The sequence below is a fragment of the Temnothorax americanus genome, unplaced genomic scaffold, assembly GCF_048541705.1.
Source record: "Temnothorax americanus isolate GAGA-0224 unplaced genomic scaffold, ASM4854170v1 Scaffold76, whole genome shotgun sequence".
Taxonomy (NCBI): domain Eukaryota; kingdom Metazoa; phylum Arthropoda; class Insecta; order Hymenoptera; family Formicidae; genus Temnothorax; species Temnothorax americanus.
Window position 1 is genome coordinate 579,439 of NW_027509799.1, and position 7,803 is coordinate 587,241.

At 38.3% G+C, this 7,803-nt stretch overlaps 1 pseudogene; it reads right to left on the reverse strand.

Annotated features, from left to right (window-relative positions):
* Positions 1-5,412: 5,412 nt before the first annotated feature.
* Positions 5,413-7,077, reverse strand: LOC143906802 (putative cytochrome P450 6a23; annotated as a pseudogene).
* Between the last annotated feature and the right edge of the window lie 726 nt (positions 7,078-7,803).

The window sequence follows — 7,803 nt, forward strand, 5'->3', positions numbered from 1 at the left end:
ATTCCTTACAAAATTTCCAACCAATGGTGACTCCCCTTCAGGGAATTTTAAAGGACCTCCCCGTAACAGATCTGATGGTAATCTGAGATCTCGAGCAAAATATAATTCAGAGGGGGTCACTCCGGTTGTTTTATGTTTCGAGGATCTATATGCCAAGAAAAACATGGGGATCCATTTATCCCAGTCTTTCTGATTCTCAGCGACATATTTCGCTAGATAGTTGGTTATAGTTTGATGTTGACGTTCAACTTGCCCGTCAGACTGCGGATGAAAAGCAGTAGTCCTCGTTTTCTTAATACCAAAAAGTTCCATCAACTCCGAGAAAAGTCTCGACTCAAAGTTCCTGCCTTTGTCAGTATGAACCTCTGTGGGCACACCATGTCTGGAAACAAACTGATTTACGAAAACTTCTGGGGCCCGATTCTCTAACGAGAAACGTATGCGCGAACTCTGCTCTAACAGAAAGGCTGCAACGTGATTAGCTATCGCACAGTTTTTAGCCAATAAGTTTGCAGCTTTTCTGTTAGAGCAGAGTTTACTCATACGTTTATCGTTAGAGAATCGAGCCCCAGCTACTGTTCTCGCTCTCATGTTCTTCAAGGGAAAAGCTTCCACCCATTTTGTAAAACAATCCACTATAACGAGAAGGAATCTGTTTCCGGATTTCGTCGATGGAAGAGGGCCTAGGATGTCAATCTGTACTCTCTCTAAGGGTGCCCCAACATTATAAATCTGAAGGGGAGATTTCCCTTTCCCCGAGGGGCCCTTTCTGGCAACGCAAACTTTACAAGTTCTGCACCAGTCTTCTACGTCCTGCTTGCAGGTTGCCCAAAAATAACGTTTCCGGACCTTCCCCAGAGTTTTATTTACTCCGAAATGACCACCAGAAGGAGAATCGTGAAATTCTTCAAGAATTTTCTTAGTGAATTTCCGAGGAACTACTAGTTGCTGGAAACTCGATTTAAAGTTCGAAGCTTCCCATTTTTTAAAGAGTATTCCCTCTTTCAGGACTAGAGCATCCCAATATGACCAATAGATTTGCGCAGAGACATCTTCCGAAGTTAACACAGAGCGTGGTGGGCGAACTCCAGCCTCCTTGCCTTGGAATATAACTGAAATACTTAGGTCTGCCCTTTGTTCCAGACGTCAGTTTATCGGACTTCCTTTAATTAACTCAATGCGAGCGATTTCTTTCTCCATAGTTGCAGAGTCTTTCCTCTCCACTTTGGCACAATACTCACAGCCAAATAATTCACATGACCGTCTCGACAGTCCGTCAGCATTCTTGTGAGAAAGTCCTTTCCTGTAGACAATAACAAATTGGTATTGCTGAAGTTTCTCCAACCAACGGGCCAACTGTCCATCTAAATCCCTGAAAGACATAAGCCAACGCAACAAAACATGATCCGTACGGATCAAAAATTCTCGTCCCAAAAGGTAATGCCAAAAGAACTTAATAGAATCTACAATCGCCAAGAGCTCACGACGAGTCACACAATAATTCCGCTCGGCTTTATTAAGGACGCGACTAAAATATGCAATGATCCTCTCCTCTCCTTCCTGCTTCTGTGATAAAACCGCGCCAATTCCTATATTGGAAGCGTCTGTATCTAAGATAAACTCCCCCTCCCAAACCAAACAATAGTAAACCAAACAAATTTTAAAAAGTAAACCACATAAAACTTTTTCCATTAGGCGTTCAAAAGTCGCCGGGGCGTTACATAATCCGAAAGGCATCACCGTAAACTGCCAAAGCCCCCTGCCGAATGAAAAAGCCATTTTCTCCCTATCCTCAGTACGAATTTTAATCTGCCAATAACCACTTTTTAAATTCAAAGTACAGAACCAAACGTTACCTGCAAGTTGATCAAAAATATCGTCGATTCTGGGGAGGGGATATGAGTCTTTCTCAGTCAAAGCGTTTACAAAACGGTAATCCACGCAAAATCTTATTGTTCCGTCCTTTTTCCGTATTAGTACAACATCAGGAGAAGTCCAAGGGCTATTTGATTCCTCAATTACTCCGCATGCCCTCATTTCCTCAATAACCTTATTCACCTCACCTCTCATTTGAAAAGGAATTCGGCGAGGTATGTTTTTTTGACCTGTTTTTTTGGGAGAGAGCCTTGCACATTTATGGCATGTTCAACAATATTACAATTTCCCGCAATAATATTTTCGGAAAACACATTATGAAATTTCCTAAGAAATTCAGTAAAAAGTTCCTTCTGAGATAGATCGAGATTCCGAGAATTATTATCGAAGAGTTCCCTTAAGGAGATAGGGACTTTATTAGGAACATTTTCTATTCGAGCCAACTGTATTTCCGGATTTGTGGATTGAAAAGCAAGATAAAAAATTTCCTCTAAATTTACTCTTTTTAAAAAATCTACGCCTAAAAGGCAATCGTCATTAATATCAGCAACAAGAAAAGGGAATTCAATTGAAAAACTACCTATTTCCACTCTAGCTTCAACTTCAAATTCTACTAAAACTTTCTCTCCAGTAGGATATCTCAAATTTATGTCCTTAACTCGAAACTTTCTCTTTCCTTCATCCACAAATTTCTTATTCACAATTGAAACGTCGGAGGCCCGTATCTACCTTAAAAGAACATTCCTTTCCGTTAATCTTTCCCTGATAACAGAAATAATTGAAACTTGGCTTAACTCTATTTTCTTCAAAAACATTTTCTTTATTAATATTCAGAACAACATTTTTATCAGTAATAATCGGGGTATCGATAATTCGAGCCAAACCCACCCCGCAAAGTTTGACTAGATCGCGTTTTTCCCTTCCTCAGGGCATTCAGACCGGAAATGTCCGGTCTTGCCATAGGTCCAACATTCGCCGCGGCTGGCGCCAAATTTGCTGCCATGCCAATTTCCCTTCGGGCCCTTCCCCGCCTTCTCTTTCTCTTTCTCTACACTTTTCTTTTCTTCAGCACGTTTTTCATTATCACCCGCATGTTCGACTCCCTTTTTCGCAAAATTTTTATTAAAATTTTCTCTATAATTGTCTCTCTGAATGATTCTAAGTGCTTTAGCTCTTTCGACGGCTGCATTCAGAGAGGTAATACCTTCCATCTGAAGCGCTCGTTTAATAAAACTATCCGAGACGGCAGTAACAAATTGAGCGCAAGCGATCTTATCGCGTAACTCACACGGGCACTCGGGGTACGCCAGGCGCGATAGTCTGTCGATTTCGGAACTAAGAGCAGCCAAATCTTCCCCAAATTTCTGCTTACGATTCGTGAACGCGACATAGCTATTCTGCGATTGTCGTCCCTCCCCGAAACGCAGCTCAAGCTTTGCTTTGAGCTCAGCGAAATCCAGTCGTTCGACGTCCTCAACCGTCTCCAAAACTGAGCGCGCTTTCCCCCTCAGGCTTGAAGCCAACGCGATCGTTTTGGTAGCGTCATCCCAATTATTCGCCCGCGCGATTAAATTTAATTGCGAGAAATATTTGTGCAATGAGACGGTTCCGTCATACGTGCCGGGTTTCAGCTTGTATCCAAGCTCACTCGCGACCGCGACACTTTCACCCACGCGCACCGACCGTACCTCCGCGCCGCTCGCGACCGCGGCTCTCACGACCGTCTCCCGTGTACGCATTTCGCGTTTCCGCGCCGCTCGCGTCTCGCGCCCTCGAGTCCCCGGACGCTCTATTAATAGAAGGACTTAGCTCTGTGTTGGAGATAATCCCGCGGAGACGACAGAGCTCCTCCTCCTGGCGGCGGAACGTCTCCGCATAATCGCGCTCCTTACGTGCGTGTTCCTCGCGCATCTGGCGGATCTCATGTATGACGGCCTGGAGAGTCACAATTTCCGCCGACGTCTCCGTAGCGCCCGACTGCGGAGTCGTTTCCCTCAGCCGCTTCCTTGTGCTGGACATGGCCGTCGTATCGTCGCTTGTCGCTCGTATCGTATCTCTCGTTCGTCCGATCTTCGCTCGACCGATCTTCGCTCGTCCGATCCTCGCTCGTCCGATCCTCGCTTGTCCGATCCCGGACGAGCCCCCAAAAATGTTACACTCGCCGCGCGTTCGTCACACTCACACTATCACCACACTCCCGAACGCGCCGCGCTTCCCCGTCACCGGGAATAAAGAAACTCTTTATTATTATAAAGAACGGATTTATTGCTCAGATACAACGAGTCACGTCCGTTAGATACGAAGTTCAGAGCCAAATCTGACAAGCGTAATTATAAACAATCAACCGTCGCTAAGGCGACCCGCAACTTCTCGCTACGGGACGACCCACATGAGCGCACGGCACAGACGAATAGCACGGGCGTAACAATACACTACCATCAGATAGTTTAGGACCGATCTGTGTGTTACCATAATTTCCAAAATGGGTTAATATTGTCTAAAACGATCAGGTTTTGCTTATTAGATTTTGATAGATTGATCCATAAACTATTATTTTTAAAAACCATCAAGAAATGTATTTTTCATCTATAATAGAAAAATTTTGTTTCTATTGACTCCAAAAATATCCAACTTTCGTAAAATCGCTTTGGGAGATCCCGCAGCGAGAGTGAAAGACTATAGGTAACGAAACAATATAAAAACTTATTGATAGGCTGTTTAAACTTTGTGCAAATGTGATCCAAAATAAATGAGGATTTTTTGATGAGAAAAACGTTTAAATATTTTTTATTTACTTTAGTTCAGAATGTTTTTTAAATTATTGTTTTCTTTTTGTTATTTAATAGTAAAATATAGTTATAAAATATATTTATAGGCATTTTTAATTAAAAAAAAATTGTTTTTATCTTGTTATTTTAACATATAAATAATCAATAATCTTGAATTTTCTGTTCGGTAGTGTATACACAATATGCAATATAAATATACTCAAATAAAAAGATAAAATTGATCTTGTTTTGAAAATCGGTCATATAACATGGAAATTGTATGTTCAAATTATGATATCATGGCTCAGAGATATCGTAACTGTTTAAAACATTTTGCATTGAAAAGTGCACACTTTCACGTTTACAGCAATATATTATTATATTATACAACAGGTTTAAAGAAAAGTATTATTCTACTTTTTATTGATTACTTTTATGTTATTAGAAATATACACGTGTCTTAGGAAGAGCGCAATTATTTTATTGTTGTTCGATAATAAGGTGTATACCGCTCTTCACCGCAAGACCAAATGATTTTTTGTTAAAAATAAACGGCACTGCAGTCTGGGAGTGAGGTTTAAACTATATTTGAAAAGAAGACTCACAATTAAGTCCGACTTTCGTTTGCACGTGTCCAAATCGCGCTCCTAAAAATTAATAATACCAATGACATAAAACTTATTTAAAACGTGCACAAGACGTTAAGAATAACTTTAAATAATAATTTGATAAATAAATTATAGATATATTAATGGATTTACTCATATTCTTACCAATGCAGATTTGGGCTTTCTCCAAATGGCAAATAAGCATAAGGATCATGCCTTCTTGCTTTTTCGTCTGCGTTAAATTTCTGGAATATGTAAAAGAAAAGTAATAAAATATATCTTATCCAAAATACAAACCATTTATTTAAACTTACTTATTATAATAACAAAATATTTTTGTTATTTATTATAAAATACTTTGCCATTTCTTACTTTGGTTAGATAAGGCATTTCGTTCATAGCGTCGTAGGTCAAATTATGATTTGTCAACGTTTCGTAAATTTTTTTGTGAACTTTGTCTTGTATATCTTGATGATGAGCTAATTCGTATAAAGCGAACGTTGCCGTCGCCGCGGAGGTTTCGAAGCCAGCTAGGAAAAAGATAAAACTTTGCGCAATAGCTTCCGCCATGGTAAGCTTATTTATGGTTGTTGCAGGTAAATAAAATAATATAGTTTTTTTTTATAATTTGTTTCAAAAAAAATCTTAATTATTTTATTAACAAAACTGCAACGTGAGATAACATATGTAAATTTTTAAGACATATATAGAGGAACTATATTAATATAATATGTAATACGTAAAAATGTATATTAACATGTTACGTCGGTGGTCTTCTTGTCATCGTCAACATAGCCTTTCTCCATGAGTTGAATGAGCAAATTCATAAAAACGCGTTTTATCACTTCATGAGCTTGCCTTTATATTCCACATTCTCCCGAAATATATTTGTGTAAAAACTTGTGATGCGTCGTTCTGTGAGGAGGATGAAAAAGATGTCCATAATTTTTGAAATGGACATTGACAGGATAAATCGTATAATTTTTATCTTTAAAATATTATTTCCTTGAATTCTCGATACTCATTGTTCGGCTCCTCAATACAATTAGATCTTATATACCAAAAGCAGTTGACATTATTATGTCCGTTGTATATCTATTGATCAAATTGGCAAATAACTTTTATATAGTAACTTCTATCGAAATGTACGATACACATTAAAGTTGTTGTAAAATTACATGAAATTTAGTAATTTGAACAAATAAAGACAGATAGATATATAAAAAACTAAGTAAAAAAATTTTTTTATGTAAATATGCTATTGATCTTTATCCTCCTTCATCTTATATTTATAATATTTACACTTTTTATCTTCAAATTCAGGAATTTATATTCTTTGCTATTTGAAAGACTTTGTTTAAGTAACAATTAAGAAAAATAATTACCTTGCAAATATATCTTTTATCTCGATGTACTTTGCGAGTCCTTCGTTACATTTCTTTATAATCGGGAACATCTGCTTTATTTTTAACAAGTGAAAGCGAGTGTCATCTTGGTGCGCATTTTTCGCCATCTCTTTCCATTTATAAAAAACAATTTGTCGTATAACGGACTAGTCAATACCGTTCGAATAAGATCAGGATCAGCGATTACCAACAATGGTTTAAAAAACATATATAGTCCGAATGCCCGATGATTTTTATATTTCATGTAGGCATCATGCAAAAATATACCTGTTTGTGAATTTTTCTTTTACATAATTATGCGATATTTTTAAAGTGGAAATACAAATAGAAAAAAGATAAAAATGCCATGCATATAATAACGGAACCAGTTCCAATGACCTTGACCTTGACCTTGACCTTGACCTTGACATATTTTGTCATGATCTTGAGTAACGATCAAAAAGTTTTAAGCGTCTCTCGTTGTTTATTAAAAGATTATTAACAAAAAAATTTTCACAAATTACATATAATTTTCTGCATATACCATGTACGTTTCACGTAATGTATTCTTAACTGTTTTACTCATTCATTTATGTGTAATAAAAATTGAACACTATTAATCTAACTCAAACCAATTGTATGGGTGGGTCAGATTTTTCAAATCTCACTTATTTATAACTCAGTGGTAAGAGTAGTAATTATCGAATGACCGTGTATAGACGGTACACAGTACACGCATGTAGGCGGGGGAGGAGCTACCGTCCCTCCCTCACAAGCAGAAGTGAGTGGGGGTGGACCTCGGTTTACGTGAAAAATTGAAAACTTGAACCGTACAATGATAGACCTGGTTTTGTCCTATATGAAAACCGGGATAAGATGGGGTGAACTTTGCTTCGATTCACCATATCTTACCTTTGCTTACAGAACGAAACAAGGTCATTGGGGCTGAGTTATTATGCATTGTGCACTTTTACCAAAAAATAGTCTATTACAATAGCATATGTTAATATGTATTATGAAAGATAATAGATGTACAGCTGTCATGTTTCCCGTTAGTATCACAGGTGTAGAATAAAAAACATCCCTTTTGCGCCAGAAATCAAGAGACACGGTAGTGTCTCGCGCCAAGTACGCGCGGAGCGAGACTGACCCTTTACGCGACGCAAT